We start from the raw sequence: 17,597 nt of genomic DNA on the forward strand, positions 1-17,597 counted from the left end.
TACTCAGCATTAGATAAAAATGAGAAGAGAGAAATAGACTATATCCGGAGTCATTATTAGAAGAGCCACAGCAGGCCATGGGGGGGTTGGGGACATGATTCAAGTGGTAGAACACTTGCCTAGCAAGCACAAGGCCCTGAGTTCAAAGCCTAGTAACACACACACACACACACACACACACACACACACACTTTTTTGCTATTGCTGTTCTAGGCTGAGATTTCTAGCCTAGCCTATTCCGACTTTATGGAGAAGAGGCATTTGGGAAAGAGTCAAAATATAATACTGTCTCTACCTTTTGTGTTTTTTGTTTTTTAAGGGAATGAACGGTTTTAAAGACTACCTTTAAAGGGCACTTACCATATTCAAGACCTAAACTGCTTTATGGTACATCACCAAACATCATCTAGAGAAAAACTTCAGAAGATTTTACCACATAAATATTCTAGTTGCACATAATACTGAAAGAGAAATTTTTAAATAAAAATTTGATATTAACTGGGAACGTTCCCAAAATCCTATGATCTTTAGTGGCCTGGAGAAAGTTGGAAACTTATCAAACACTTGCAAGACTTTTTTCCGGAATATTTACATTTCTCCTGAGGCAATTCAAACTTCTGATCTGGCAATGAAGCCAAGAAGTGTTTCCTAGGGGGCTAGTATTGCTAATGATTACAAACCCAATAAAATCCTAGTCATCACTATTAAACCCCAGTGGCGCCCATGCTATGTGTAGGGGAAAAGACATGTCTCTGAACAAGCTTAGCCCTAGCTAGAAATGTATTAGATACCAGTATGGCAGGGTCAGAGATGCATTTAGAGTTCTGTCTTTTTTTTTTTTTTTTTAGCAAAAATAGCATCCTCACCTTCAGGATTTTTATGAACCCAGTGGTACAAAATATCAGAATCTGCTTTGGCTCACCCTGTGCCAAAGATCTAGAGAAAAATCAATCAGTGGGTTGTAGACAGCTCTGCCCTTTTTCCAGAAACCAAAAAAGAAACTTCAGGGCAGCCAAAAAGAGCACTTACTCTGTGAACAGGCAGGGTTTTAAAATACTCTCTCTCTCTCTCTCTTTCTCTCCCTCTCTCTCTCTTTTTTCTCTCTCCAGGAAAGCTGACATTTCAAACCCAAGTCTATGCCCTCAGGCCACTTATTGTTACTTATTTCCTTTCCACTCCCATCCCTCACCCATCACTTTGATGCAGATAATTCCCATATAGATATTTCCAGTTCTGAATTCTCCTCCTATGTTATTTTTCTACATAGCTGGTAGGGGCTTATCTCTATTACTGGCACCATATCAGGACTGATGTAGAGTCCTCTCTACAACATTTATTCTCCTATCCTTTTCTTTTTTCACTGTCATTACTGCTTCTTGTATAGCTTCTGCTGGCAGATTCATCTTCATGAAAAGCAATTCTAATCATATTATTATGCAGCTTAAAAACCTTCAAATGGTTTGCAGTTGGCTTCTGAATTATTTCTTTTTCCTGTCACTTAAGACCCAGCCACATCCTAATGCTGTATTTTACCAACTCAGCCAAATCAGTAACTGGCATCTAGTAGGTGTTTAATAAGTGCTTTTTAGTGTAGCAATTAATCAACCAGTCACTTCTATATCCTGCATTTTCTTGTCTCTATGTGTTTGCCTATACTGATCTCTATCAGATCCTTTGAGGTTCATTTTAAAATTCACTTCAATATTCTCACCAGATGCAGTTCTTCCCAAATAACTCATGTCTGTTCATTCCAATAAGCAAAGATCAGCACAATCAGTTTCCTTTCATCTGGAAGTATAATTATACTGCCTCTCTGTCACAACTTATCCAGGGGGACTTTAATTGATGACTGGTCTACTATGCTGACAATAATAATAGTCAATTGTTGCAGATTATATCTGGTGAACAGAAAGTTACAACGGATGCCTAAGTAAGGTAAGCACATATCAGAGGGTGGGGGATACATTCCAGAAAAATATAGGTTCCTAACGTCTCAGTGAATTTTCTAGGACTCTATAGTAGGTGAGGACATGTTGAAATAGCCTCTCCAACATGAGAGGCAAGTTGCTACACATTAGGCCCCTACTACTCTGTGATGTAATCTACAATGCTTTTGTGCTCATTTAATTTTTTTAAAAGTATTAATTGGGGGTAAAATACACATAACATAAAATTTACCAACTTAACCACTTTACGGATTTGGTTCCGTGGTATTAAGCTCTTTGACACTGTTGTGCAATCTAAGCGTGGAGGGGAGGGCAATTCTCCCAGTGCAGGGAACTCTGCAGTTTTTCTGGAAGTTTCATATGCCTTGATGGATAGATGGCCAGATCCATAGACCTATGCCAATTTAGAGTGTGTGGCCAGCATTTTTTCAAATGTCAGGGACTTGGAAGGAACAAAATTGTAGGTTAGCAATGAAAACTAATAAAAAATTTTATGGGTTGATCTCTTAAAATGAGCCTGCAGTATGATAATATTTACAGTCTTATGTAAGTATTCACCATAGGGTATCTACTTCGGTGACACATGACATTCTTAAGTAATTATATGGACAGGATGATATATTTTATGGCACCTCTCATTATTAAACTTTCTTCTCCTTTGCTTCTTATTGCCTCTCCTCATCTTCCTATTTCTCTTCTTCTTCCTCTTCATTTTTTCCTTTTCGTTAATTTTGTAACCACCTTGCATTAACTTCAGTTATGGATTGAATATTTGTGTCCACACGAAAATCACATGTTGAAATTCTAACCACCAATAGGACTGTGTTTGAAGTCATAACCCACAGTATCACTGTATTTGGACACAAGTACTGCTAGGAGATGATAAAGTTTAAATAAAGTCATAAAGGTGGGGTCCTAATTTAATAGTGCCCTAAGAAGATGATGTAGAGCAGAGCTCATTCTTATTCATATTAATATCTTCTCTCCCTCTCTCTCTCTCTCTCTCTCTCTCTTTCTCTCTCTCTCTCTCCCTCCCTCCCAATTCTCGCTTCTCCTTAGGAGAAATGGAACCATTGAACCCTATTAGACCTTGACCTTGAAGTTCCAGAATTAAATTTCTGTTGGTTAAGCCACTCATGGTGTGGTATTTGGTCACTGTAACCCAATCTGACTAATAAAAATACTTAAAGTGGTTTTTCTTCCTTGTAATGGTCCCAACCTGACAGAGATATTTATCACAATGTAGTTTATGAAATCTAACTATTTAAAGGTTTATTAACTTATAAGACATAAATATAATACCTAAATACCACCCTAAACCTCTATCTTCATGGCAAGTCCTCTTCCTAGTATTTAAAAGCATGCCAACATGTAGATATGAGCCAATCCCAATGATTCCTGCTGTCTTGCTAGCTGAGTCAAGATTTAGTTTCAGGAGACACAATAAACCCTAAAATCTGCTGCTCCTTTTTATCTGCCATTGTAGCTGCCAGAAGAATGCAGTGCATGATGTCACAGAAGCTGTAATGACACCTCTGCTTCTGATTCAAAAATCAAGCTTACACCCAGTTTGGAGGATTTCACATTCCAACTGACGTCAGCCTCTTAGAATGTAAGATTTTTTGCCCCCAATCATGGTGATGAAAGTTGAGCCCATAATAGTTTCATTGAATGACAATTCTAAACTGGATCTTATCTCCATTATGTTAGTCACTGCTGTTGCTAACAGCATCTCTTTAATAACTGTGGTTAGTGTCAATAACTGTGGTTATTGTCATCGACTATACTGAGAACATGCTCTCCTCAATGTTAGTGAAACTACAAAAGCTGCCACTGTGCCTCAGTGCTAAGGATATTCTTCTAAAATGAAATTTAAGGCATTAGTATTAGACTCAATTAGTGATTGTGCCCCAGCAGAGGTTGTGAGTCACCAAAGTGTCAGAGTTCATATTCTTTGCCTTGGTGCACATGACCCCGAGGTGTAAGAGAGCATGGTGCACCCAGAGCCTCCACCTTCTGACGTCAAACCCTGATGCTAGGATTTGCTTTTCATGTTTGATCCCATTTTCAATTGTGGAGTCCCTATCATTCTTTGGATAGAGTTGGGTGCATTCATGGGGCAAGATAATATTTAGCTTGTGGTGTAGACTCCCTAATTCTTCAGACAGTTGCAAATATCTCTTCAGAGTTCAAGTTTTTATAAATTCAGGAAGCTCTACTACTTCAGAAAAAAAATGCATTTTAAGAGATTCCTAGAGGGATAGGATTTGCCTCATCTACCAATCTGGAAGTACCTGAGTCACAGCTCAAAGTAGTCAGGGCTTCTGTCAAATTTTGAATAGTGAAATATTAGAAACAAATTTAAAAATATTAGTGTGGTACATCTATATATTAAATAGTAAAGGTCTTTAAAGTTTTTTCAAACAAACTTAATGACTTCAAAAAAAATTCGTGACATTTTAAGCCAAAAGCATCAACAAAACCTGAATAGAATACTGAATATACACAGCAATCTGCATTGTGTCAAAATGCACATGTATGTATGTGTGTGAGAGTGTGACGAGAAAATACAAAAAAGTAAAATGCAAATATAGTGATTATTTACTTCTGGGTTAATATGGTGGATTGATTTTAACTTCAAGTTTAAAAAATATTTTATAATTATTTGCAATATATATTTTAATAATTATAATGAACATACATTTTTTAAAAGTCATTGGAAATTTAAAAAGGCACAGTCCCAGTAATGTCATATAGTCATTAGTCAAAGCAAACATTTTTATGAAGAATGAAAAAAATTGAAGCAAAACTTGCATTGGATACTGAATAATTGAGATACTACGCATATGCTTACTAAAATTTCAATTCAAAGTTAATCTTTCTGAGAGGTAGTCACTTTTCAAGGATAAAATCAGGCATATTGTCCATAAGGAAATAATAAAAGCAAATATCCCAAGTATATAACAATAGCTGGGAAAAGAAAAGAGAAGGGTGTTCCCCACTGAATTGTCAAAATCTTAGCAATTCTGTTTTCATAACCAAAAAAGAAAGGGAAGGGAAACAGATTTTTCTACAAAGTCCAGTCAGGTTTGAAGGAATGTTCTGGGGTGTTTTAAAGCCAATGTTCTATAAAAAGTACTCAATTTGACTTCAACTCTTAGAAAAATGCTGAAGTGCATCTTTGGTTTTTGAGTAATCAGATGAGAAAATAGAATTTACAAACTTGATAGAAACTTACCCGAATCCCACTCTTCTTTTAATTTAGTTATAGATGCTAAATTATTAACAAAATGTATATAAATATGGATTTTGTCATCAGGACAAGTTGGGATTTTTAACAAATGCTGTTTTTGGGCTACATTAGGGTTTCTTGTGGAGATAATGAGTAATTTTGAATGCTGGCTCTGGAAGAAAATTCTTCCTTTTTGGCAGAGAAAATATTTTTGTAAACAAAAGTGGTGAACAGCATTTGTTCATAATGGTGAAATAACATAAGGATTTGATGTGCAGCTGATCTGCTAAGAGCCACCTATATTTGCATTTGGATTTCGTAGTGACCATTGACTGTCTTGCCACTGCAAAGGTATTCTTAAAGGGCTTGAACATGGTAAAAACAAGAATTCTGTCATTTTCAGATTGAGCAGATCAAGTTTGTTTTCAGTGTTTTGTTCCTTATCAATCTGTCATTTTGCAAATAGTCACGTCATGATTTGAACATGTCCTCCAACATTCATGTGTTGGAAACATATATACTACAATAGTACTGGGAGTGGTTCCTAATGGGGAGTGTTTAGTTTCCTCAGGTTACTTGTCATTGTCATGAAATAAAAGCAGTTTGTTTTAGTGCTAGCAAACACACTAGAAAATATAATTGCCTAGGATTGAGCAGAAAAATGTGAGGAAAATCATTAGCCATGCTGAAAAATTTATCAAATGAAATCTGAATACCCGACTCCTTTGTGCTTTGAAAGAGGAAGTTGCTGCCAGCCGTATCGCTGTCAGTGTCTGTGAGCATCGTGAGGCTTCCAATTTCTGCAATACTTTCAATGATAGCTCTCATCTTAATTTTAAAGATTTTTTCCTGTTCCCACTATCAGTACACTTCAAGTATCGTTAATAAGCTTCAATCATTTATGTCTAGAACTTCCTGCATTTTTTTGTCTTTTTCTTTGTAATTTAATACATACTTGACACAAGTTTAAAACACACATGATGCAGGTTATGATGGCTCAAGCCTGTAACCCCAGCTACTAGGGGAGAGAAGATCAGGAAGATAGTGGCCCAAGGCCAGACAAGATAAAAGGTCACAATTCTCCACCTCAATCAGTAAAAGATGAGCATGGTGGCATGAACCTGTCTTCCCAGCATCCCAGGAAGCACATATAGGAGCATTGTGATCCAGGAAGGCCTGGGCATAGAGAGAGACCTTATCTCAAAAATAACCAAAACAAAAAGAGCTTTGGACCATGGCTCAAGTGGTAAATCCCTTTGTAGCATGCACAAAGCCCTGAGTTCAAACTCTAGTACCACCCCCTGCACAAAAGTACATGATTGAAACAACAGCTAAACAATTTTCATGACTAATTATTTACATTTGCTACAATTGTCATATTGCTAGTATCATTTTTCTGTTGCTAATTATTTAAAATAACTTCAAAATGCAATAAAATAATTAATCATCAGATAATTATACAAACACTTCTAGGCAATCCAAGAAAGCAACATACGTGAGGGGATATTTTGCCTGGCAATCAGGGTCACCATAAGATACTTCTAAACATGTGTTCATACATTGATGAGTGCATGTTCAAGTCCTGCAAGATGGGGTCATCAATATAGAACCTATAAAAGTGTAGGTTATTTTTTAAAGTCATGTAGGTTGTTAAATCCAGGTATTTTCCCATCCTTCAAGCAACAAAGTACATTTTTTAAATTTTCTGAAACAAAATTTTAGTATCAAACTTTTCATTAGAATGTGATGAGGTAGTAAATAATCCCTCGATATAAATTCGCCTCTGTATAGAAGATATAAAAATATGTGCTCACACAGTGCGTTCACTACACCTCCTGCAGGAGACACCTCCTGCGAACCTAGTTGTAAAAGCTAACATGTCTGAGATGCCCCTGAGATTACTAACACTTTCCTCAAACTGCTTCTCTTATAAGATGGGAGGCACTACCCAGAAAAATCACTTGATTTTTATCTTTTTGGGCTTAAAGGAAAACAAAGAATTTTAATTTATCATTGGAAACTCTAAAACCAATTATATGCATACTGACTGTTTTGTGTTGCCTAATTATTTTTCTTTGATTTTGTTTTGCTTTATTTTACCCAGTCAAGAGGCATTCTAAAAAAAAATGTAATGTTTAAGAGCGTGGGGCTCAGGAGATAGACTGCCTGGCTTTGCATAAAGGCCCTCCTCTTTACCAACCACATAGGCCAGGAAAGTGCTTAACTTTTGTGCTTCACCTTTCTCAGTTGTAAAATGGGAATTGACAATTAAGTTTTTGTGAGGACCCAAAAGGAATTCAAAGGAATTAAAACAGTGCATGTCACATGTTAGGTCTTACAAACCCTTCCCTATGGGCTTAGCTACTTCTGTATTTTATTTCTCTTTTCCAGATCAGAAATGATAATGTAGCATTTTCACTTATGGGCACTAGTGGTATTTTGAGTGGGACAGTTAATCTATAATGCAAAACTGACCCAAAATTTCAGGGTATTATCATTCTTGACTTCTGGGCAGTAAATACCAATAGAATTCCCCAGTTACTGTGACAACCAACTGTTCCCTGTTCACCAGTAATATCTCCAAATGTCCCTAGGTCCCAAATACCTACCAAGGATAAGAATCACAATAAGCATGTAGCACTTTCATTGATGTCAGCTAAAATTTAAGGGGAAAAATGGAAATGGTAATGGATGGAAGTAGACAACAATATTATTAACAACAACTATCAAGTTCTTACCATATGCCAAGGAGAGGAAGAAACTAAGGCAAAAATTAAATGACTAATCTAAGTCATAAAAGTGTCAAGATGGTACAAGACAGCCTGGCCTGGTGGCACATGCTACCATGCATGCACCAGCCAACTACTCAGAAGGCAGAGGTAGGAGGATCACAGTTGAGGTCAATCCAGGCAAAGAGTTAGTGACACCTTGCCTCAAAAACAAGGTGGGCATGGTGATTCATGTTATGGTCCCAGCTACTCAGGAGGCAGAGATAGGAGGATCTGTGTTCTCACAGATCTGTTTACATCAGCCTGGGAAAAAGCATAAGAACCTTTCTGAAAAACAAAGCATAAAAGCAAAAGAATTGAGGACATGGATCAAGTGATAGAGTACTTTCCTAGCAAGTAATGAGGCCCTGACTTCAATCCCCAATACTGGTTTTAGGTTAATAGTTTGAAAAACCAGATTTTGTGTAACTATGAAGTTACCACACTCATTTATAAAACTATATGGTTGTGTAGGCAAAGACAGCCGTATCAGAAGAATTCTTATGACATACACAAAAATTGTTTTGAAGGTTAATTTTTTTAAGTTAATTTTGTTTGTCAATCTAGTTGGATTAAGAAACATCTAGGAAATTAGTAAAGCATACTTCTAGGTGTGTCTGTGAGGACATTTCCAAAGACAACTAGATCTCATGAGGACTCTAACCTCATGAATGAATTAGTCCTTTGATGGATTCAAAATACGATGGCATTTTGGGGAGGTGGTGAAAGGTAGGAGGTGGGGCCTAGTTGGAGGAAGTAAGCCACTGGGGGAGTGTCTTGGAGGACTATCTCCATCCAGACCTTTCTTCTGTTCCCCTTTTCCTCTGCTTCCTGTCCGCCATGGGGTGAACATGCTTCTTCACCACACATTCCCATCAATGTGATGTTCGGTCTAAGCACATGGTGTGAAGCAGCCATGCACTAAACCCTCTGAAATGTTGAGTCAGAATAAGTCCCTCCTCCCTAAAGTTGTTTGTTATCAGGTATTTTGGTCACAGTGATGAAAAGCTAACCAACACACTTATATTGAGACTAAGTGATTTCTTTGTCTCCATTTGCTCATTCAGGAATTCCAGTCTCCAGAAAATTTCTCACAGAGGTGCCTGAGTATTCTTAGAGACTTCCCCTGATATGCACAGGAATACCTGTTCTCCTTAAGCTGCACTCTAACTTCTGCCATTTGAAAACTGCAATTGAAGGGTACCTTATCCATTGCTACTGGGGTCTTCAATGAGAAGATTAAAATCCATGCCAACAGAGTTGTTTTATGGCATATTTAAGCTAACCATTTAGAAGGGCTAGAGCCACGCTGGGTTTCCCACAGTTCTCAACTTTGGATCACATTTTTTATCTCTCAGCTTCTAAAGAACTCTGCTTGAGTCTAAAGTCCACAGAATTTCTCATGATACACCTTTAGTTTGGGGCTTAGCTATGTTTCCATGGATGTTGAATCCTGCCTGAGTAAACAGGCAGTAAAAAAAGACATTATGTCATGCTGTCCACTGTTCTTGTCCTGCTGATCTGCCCTACTCAGATGTCCCTACTTTAAAACAAAAACTATTATTTTGGTGACTAATTTTATGTGTCAACTTGGCTACACTGTATGACACCCACTTGTTGGGTCGAGCACCAGTGTGGATGCTGCTGAGAAGATATTTTTTTGGTGTGGTTAGCACTTAAATTTAGTAAACTTTAGATAAAGCAGATTACCCTCTGTAGCATGGGTGGGCCTCTTGCAATCAGCTAAAGGCCTTAAAAGATTGAGGTCTCCTGCAGAGGAAGGAATTTTGCCTACAGATTGCCTCTGTACTCAAGAATGCAACATCAGCTATTGCCAGAATTCCAGCAGGAGGCCAGTCCCTACAATCATGTCAGCCAATTACTTAAAATAAATCTGTTTGTCTATCTCTCATATGTATCCTACTGGTTCTGTTTCTTTGGAAAATCCTATTACATTTATCCTACTTTTTTTTCACACAACCTTCAAGTTTTCAATTATAGTAACTCATCCAGATGCTCAGTGACATACCTGCTTACAAGGTCAACAAACATTGATTGATCACCATTTGGAGGTCCTCTGAAGCACCATTTTCTGTTGTAGGGAATGAGTTGCAGGAAGTCTTGGGGAGGTTAGAATATCAATCTCAATTTCTCTTATCTGAGACCATAAACCAGTATTGCTGATGACTGCCCCTGGGCTCGTCTTGTTTCATGTTCTTTCATAATGGGTCAGTATTGGAAGGCAGGCTTCCTCAAGAACATTTCTACTACCACAATTCCTACTTCTATTTGACTACTATAGTTAGATAATATTTTTTCACAATTTCCTATTTAACCCAGATGTCAGCTGAGATGTCTTCACTCTTATGAAATAAAATTAGCTTGAATCCAAGTCCATGACACATGAAAAGTCTGAATTTCTACAGATTCTTAGATAGATGTAGGGGAGCTTATGTTCTCAAGGTCAGTGTAGACTCAAGGTTTTCTGGTCTCTCTCTCTCTCCACAGTGTGTTAGTTAGCTTTTTCATCACTATGACTAAAAACCTGAGAGAACAATTTAAAGGAGGATTATAGGCCATGTTTATCTGACACCATTGTTTCTGGGCCTGTGGTAAGATAGGTATCATAGCAACCAGGAAAGACAGAGAAAGAGCTGTGCTGGAAATCTTCCTCCTTCTCCTTTTCTCCATCAGGGCCCTCAGACTATTGAGTGGTACCATCCACTTTCAAGGTGACTCTTCCCCTCTTAGAAATTATCTCTGGAAATACCCTCAAAGACATAACCAGAAGTTTGCTTTATTAATCTCCTCGTCATTTCTCAATTCAACCAAATTGACAATCATAATTAGCCATGACACACAGTATATCATCTCAGACTTACAACTAGGCTTTTTTCTCTATTTCCACATAAAACAACTCAAACCAAAGATCAGAAAATGTAGACTATACTATTTTTAACTTCCATGGAAGGCTTTCTTCATTCAACACAGTTCTACCAATCTAAAACACCTATTAGTGTAGTGAATAATATTTGAATTATTAATTAAAATTTCCTTTCCTTACATTTCCTTTTACCATTATCTTTCTTCTTTCTGTTCCAGCAGCTGTGACATTTTCATGTACATGAAGAGGAACTCGAGCTAAAAAGTCTTGAAGCCACAAGAATGTTTTGAACTGAGAGCCACAGCACCTGAGAAGAAACGTGTTTTCTGAATCCCAAAAACATCACTTTAATTATCAAGAGCCAAGGCCTGAAGGAAGAAGACATAAAGCTTATCCACAAACAACACATGGGAAGAGAAAGATGAAAAGCCCATGTTCCACCACACAAGAAGAAGATGAAAGACTTTTCTTGGCTGGGGAAAAGAACTTCAAAGGAGAGGTAAAAGCCAAAGAATGAGTGTGTGAATGTGTATTGTTTTTGTCTCCCATTCCTCCCTTGGCTAGGTCTAGGTGAAGAAGTCAACTGGAAATCCAAGATGGGTTAGGGGAACCAAGGCAAGAAAATACTTAGTCTTCCTTCAGGGTGGGAATACTAAAAGGCTCTAAAGGAAATTCAGTATCCTTCCTGGCCAGAAAATTCTGAGAGGGATACTCACACAGCTGTCTCGGGGCAGTCTCATGGAGCCTCCAGGGATCGTGATACAGGGACAGTGGCAGAAAGTTAGTATGGGCCATGAGAGAACAGTGGAGATTGCACCCCAGTTCATGGAGATGAAGGTATCTGAGCTCTATATCCCAGTGAGGAGGACCCAGAGTAGCCTGCATTAAATGAAGACTCATAGTCCGTGGGAAAACAGTGGTCACTTCAGCACATGCATTGGATCATGAACCCAGAGGCCTGGGGATAAGTTGCAGCTCAGCAGCTGCCAGATAATGGAGGTCCTAGTGTCTCCTTCCCCTGATCTGGATGATAGTTATGTCCCTTCACTCTGGAATTTACATTACCACCTAAGCAGAAGGAAGATAAGAACTGAGGAAGAATATGGACTTGATTGAGAAGATCGCCATTATTCACTGAGTTATAAACCTTGAATCAGAACATTCCTTTGGTCACTACCAAGTGAAAAGGGTGACTTGAAATCTAGTTCAGTAATAGAGAAATGGAAAAGATTCAGTTTGGCATACATGTGCAATGTGTGGGAAATGTCTATACAAGGTTCACTCACATCTGTCGTTCCTGTTGTTGAAATTGCTCAATGCACATACCCTCAGGAGAGTTTCTCATTGGCCTTCTTCAGTCTTTCTTCTTCTTACTGGCTTTCTTTACTCACACTCACTTCTCTCCTCCCTTTTCATTAAGAGTGCCTTAGAAATTCCAGATTCTAACTGTATGATGTGCAGAGCAAATCAACACTCCTCTGCTCCTCCTCTGACTACATATAAACCTGCTATGTCTTCAGAAACATGGAGCACCCTTGAACACACATTGCACAGAGCACTTTCTTAGAAACCATTAAGGTTATAATTGACATCTTTTTCTTTTTACACTTAGGTACCAGTAATGTGCTAGTTGCTTTATTTATGTAATATTATAATAATACAAATAAAAAAACTGACAGAGGCTCAGAAAGAAAATTAAAGGAGACACAGGTGAGAAATTGTAGGACCAGTATTCAATCCTAATTGTCCTTATTACCAAATCCTGCACAACTAGTCATTGTATTGCAAAAATTTCTAGCATTTGCTTACATACTGCTTAACAATCTTAAAGATTAAGTCTTTTTTAAAATTTTTTATTTTATTCATACATGCATACAATGTTTGGGTCATTTCTCCCCCCTTCCCCCTGGGCCCTCCTTCTCCCCCTACTTACCCCCCACCCTTACCCCTCACTACCTGGCAGAAACTATTTTGCCCTTATCTCTAATTTTGTTGAAGAGAGAGTATAAGCAATAATAGGAAGGACCAAGGGTTTAAAGATTAAGTCTTGATTGTTTCATTTTATCCAGAGGCTTGAATTCCCTCCAGTCTTGTTAATGAAGCTACTCCTGGCTGATTGACTGTTTCTCCACCCTGAAAGTTCATTCTCTGCCTTCTCACTTCAGCAATTTTCTCAGTAGTACAGTCAGCTGCTCACTGCTTTCTGAGGCCCAAGAGAATCTTATAATTCCCCTTTGATGAGAATAGTCATTTCCTGTCCTGAGTTTGTACTGAAATTTGATCATGAACATTTCCTGTACCTCTCTCTGGGAGCAGCAGCTGATTGGTGGTATTATTGTTTAATCATCCTATGTCCGCCCCCCTTGTGGACTACCAGGGTCACCCAAAGTAGTGATTCTTCAACTTTCTTTGAGGAAATGTCTCTAAATGGGAGTTGATTTAGATTAGTTCCCAGCCAATGTTCTCACAAAAGAGAGAGGAGAAAAGAGAGTTGTGTAAACTGTTAGAACCACACAAGACACCCTCAACTGAAAAGTTACTTATTTGGACACGTCTGCCAGCACATGAGAAGAAGACACTTCAGATGTTTTCTCATTTCTAAAAAGACTGAAAACAGATGGCATTTAACCTTGGCAAACTAATTCTCATTACAAAGTCTATATATTTTGAGTGTTTCATTAAAAATCAAGCAATTCTTGACATCTTTGAAACAGTCATAGCTAAAAATCCCCAGCTTTTCATGAGCTAATAAACTATGCTACAATAACTAAGTAAGAAATCAGGTAATTAAACTCAAATCCAACTTTATCAATTTCTGTATTTTTAAAAATGTTTTGCTTATCCCAGGAACACAGATTGGTTTAAGAATAAAAATGCCAAAGCAATTCACCATAATATAAGACTAAAAATTTGTATTGTCACCTTAATAGATGCATAAAAAGCATTTGACAAAATTCAACATTCATTCCTGATTTTTTAAAAATCTCTTAGCAAATCAGGAATAGAAAACAGCTTCCTCTACTTGATAAAAGATACCTCCTTATACAGAATGAAACTAAACAAAATTTTCAAAATACAGCTAACATTGTCCTCAATGATGAGAGATGGAAAGCTTTCTCCCTAAGATTAGAAATGAGTCAAAAATGTCCAGGGTCATTTTGAGAATTTAAAGATGTCTAAAGTGAAAATTAAGAAGCAAAAATACCTTTATTTGCAACAGAGATTATTCCATACACAAAAAAATCATATTAAATATACAAAACATTTAACAAGCAATCTTAGCAAGGATGTAATACAAGACTATAAAAAATTTAACCACAACTAGAAATTGAAAAATATCATTTACAAAAGTATCAACAATGCTAGGGATACATCCAACAAAAATTGTGCAACCCTGGGCCACTGCAAACTATACACATTGCTGAGAAAAATTAAGCACCAAAATAAATGAAGAATTATACTGCCTTCATGGTTTGAAGGGTTCAATATTGTTATGATGTCGCTCCCCAAACTGAATTATAGATTTGTGGTTTCCTACTCAAAGTTCTAGTAGGTTTTTTTTTGTAATATTGACAAACTGACTTAAAAAATCATATGGAAATTCAAACTTCAAGACTTACTAGTAAGTTAAAGTATCAAGACAATGTAGTATTGGCCAAAGAAAAGGCAAAGAGTAGCTAAAAAAACAAAAAATAGAATCACATATGGTCAATTAGTTTTCAAAACAGTTGTATAAACAATTCAGTGGAGATAGTTTTTTGAACACACGGTGCTAGGAAAAATTAGATATTCGTATACAAATGAATATTTTGCATATGATATTCACTATAATAAAAAACTATACTCCATACTTCACACCATCCAAAAATTAACTCAAAGTGAATCATAAACATAAAAGAAAACAGGAGCACATCTTTGTGAGCTTAGGCTGAGCAAAGACAATTAAAACTTCATAAATTAAGCTTCATCAAATCAAGAACATCTGCTCTTTCAAAAACATCTTGAGAGAGTAAAAAGTGAAACTACTCAGATGAAAGATTACAAGTTCAAGACCAGTGGGGGCTACATAGTGAGATCAAGGTCATCATGGGCTACATAGTAAGATATTGTCTCAGAGAGAAAGAGAGAGAGACAGAGACAGAGAGAAAAACTACTGACTGGAAGAAAAATTATTTATAAATCACATTTTTTATAAAGGACTCATATTCAGAATTTGTATGTAAAATACACTTAAAACTTGATAACAGAAAAACACCAGTTTAAAAAATGGTCAAAAATTTGATCAGGTACTTTACCAAATAAGTCATATGAATGACAAATAAGAGTTTGAAAATGTGCTCAACATTATTTAGTCAATAGGGAAATATAAATTAAAGCCATAATGAGTATCACATCATACCTATAAATAAGAATGACTAAAATTAAAAAGATTAACCATACCAGGTGTTGGCAAAGATTTTTAGCTACTGGAATTCTCATACACTGTTTATAGAAATGTAAAAGATGGTTCAAACACTTTAGAAAGCAGTTTAGAAATCTCTTGAATAAATAAAACATATATCTATCATTTGATATAGCCATTCCCCTCTTATGCATTTACCAAGAGAAAGAAAGACATATACAAAGACTTGTAAATGATTGTGCATTGAACACTTATTTGTAATAGTCCCAAACTGGAAACACCCAAATGTCCAACACTAGGCATAAGTTATTCTGTAGTCACACAATTGAACATTATTCAGCAATTTTTTAAAAAGTGATCAATATATACAGATGGCATAGATGAATTTCAAAATACTTATGCTGAATAAAAGAAGTCAGACTCCTCTTTACCCCTTAAAAAAGAGCACATACTATATAATTCTATTTATACAAAATTCTAAAATATATAAGCTATTTATAATGACAGAAAGAAGATCTGTGGTTGCCCGGGATTAGTGGGAGGAAGTTATGGTGGGAGAGAGAGGACAAAAAGGAAGCATAACCAAGAGGCAAAAAGAAATTCCAGTGGCAATTCATTACTGATTATAGTGAAGGTGTCATGTATACTAAAACCTTCCAAATTTTATGCTTTAAACATGATACTATTATATGTCAATAAATCTGTTATATGAAAACCCTTTAATGATTTTAATATATTCAGTTGAGAAAAATATGATTAATTTCTCTGTCCTATATTTTAAAATAAAAAAATTAAGGGTTTTTTTTGGAAGTGCTTCAAACAATCATCTTATAAGAACATTTACATTTTGTGATGCTGTGGCTAAGAAAGGAAAGCTGGACAGCGAGATCTCTAAAAGGCAAATTTATGTCAACAAAGATCTGGTATCATCTGGTACAACCTAGGGCTGTATAGAGTCTGGTAGGTGAAGTGTGTGAAGGCTTTGTCTAGGGACAGGAAATTGTACATTCCAGAGAGGGTGAAATCTGTAGGAGAAGCCTAGATAGCAGGAAGTATTGACTGGAAGCTTGGATTTTGGGATAGGGGAAATGTAGGCAGAGGCTGACAATGGAAATGGGCCTGGGCAGTGTTTGCTCCTAGTCTTCCTGAGTTGGCCACACTCTTCACCACACCCCACCACACAGAGTAGGGCACTGTCATAGTACAGGTATGCTTGCTTGGCTCCTCTATCTTTCTGACTTTCAGGGAGGTGGTCACAAAGGCCTGTCCTAGAGAATGAAAAGGCCATAGCACAGAAACCCCCGGTGTTTTAGGCCCCTTGAGAAGAGCAGAGGAGACCAAAGTAATCCATGTGCATGTTCTAGAAGTGATTTGTGTGTTTCTGCCAATTTCAATAAAAGACTTAGTGTGCCAGTTGCACCGGCAATGGTGACATGAAAAGGGCCACTGTGCTTCTGTGGTCCCAGCAGCTGTGGCCAGGAGCAAATGACTTTGGCTCCAACCAGCCAGACATGGTAGGGCTCTGTCTAGAGCAAGCAAAACCAGGCCAGTGATCAAGATGATGTTGTGAGGGCTACTGGTGCCATGGTTTTAATATGTCCCTCAAAAGGTCCCATGCTGAAACCTTGATTCCTGAGTGTAGCAGTGCTGGGGATTGGGGTCTAGTGAGGCATTTGGGCTCTGTCCCCATGAATTCATTAATGTAGTCTTGTGAGACTGGGTGACTTCTTGCTCTTGCAGGATGGGATTACTCACTACAAGAGTGGGCTGTTATATAGTCTTTTGTCTCTTCCACACATAGCCACTTACCCTTCTGCTTTTCTCCATAAGTCAAGGTAGCACTAGAAGCCATCACCAGTCACTTAGACTTCCCATCATCAAGGACCAAGAGTCAAAATAAATTTCTTTCCTTTATAACTTACCCAGTCACAGGCGTTCTATTATAATAAAAGAAAACAGACTAAGACATATGAGAAGAAGTAAGAACTACCCCAGTACTGCTTGCTGGCAAGAGATCCTTGGGGGCCTAGCCAGGAAGGACTCAAATGTCACACTGGATGGAACAGTTAACAATGACCAAGGAAGTGCTAATATTATGAAAGTGGGGGTCACTTGGATGTTCAAGAGAGAAAGGTAAGGAAGCAAAAGTCTTACTTTATAATCCACTCACAATTTTTTTTGGCAGTTCTGGGGTTTAAACTCAGGATCTCACTCTTGCTAGGCAGGCACTCTACCACTGAGCCACTCAGCAATGTTGTTTTTTTTTGTTGGGTATTTTCGAGATAGGGTCTTGCAAACTTTTGCTCTGGTTGGCTTCTAACCTCCATCCTCCTGATCTCTGTCTCCCAAGTAGTTAGGATTTATA

Source organism: Castor canadensis, chromosome 14 (genome assembly GCF_047511655.1).
Source record: "Castor canadensis chromosome 14, mCasCan1.hap1v2, whole genome shotgun sequence".
Lineage (NCBI taxonomy): Eukaryota > Metazoa > Chordata > Mammalia > Rodentia > Castoridae > Castor > Castor canadensis.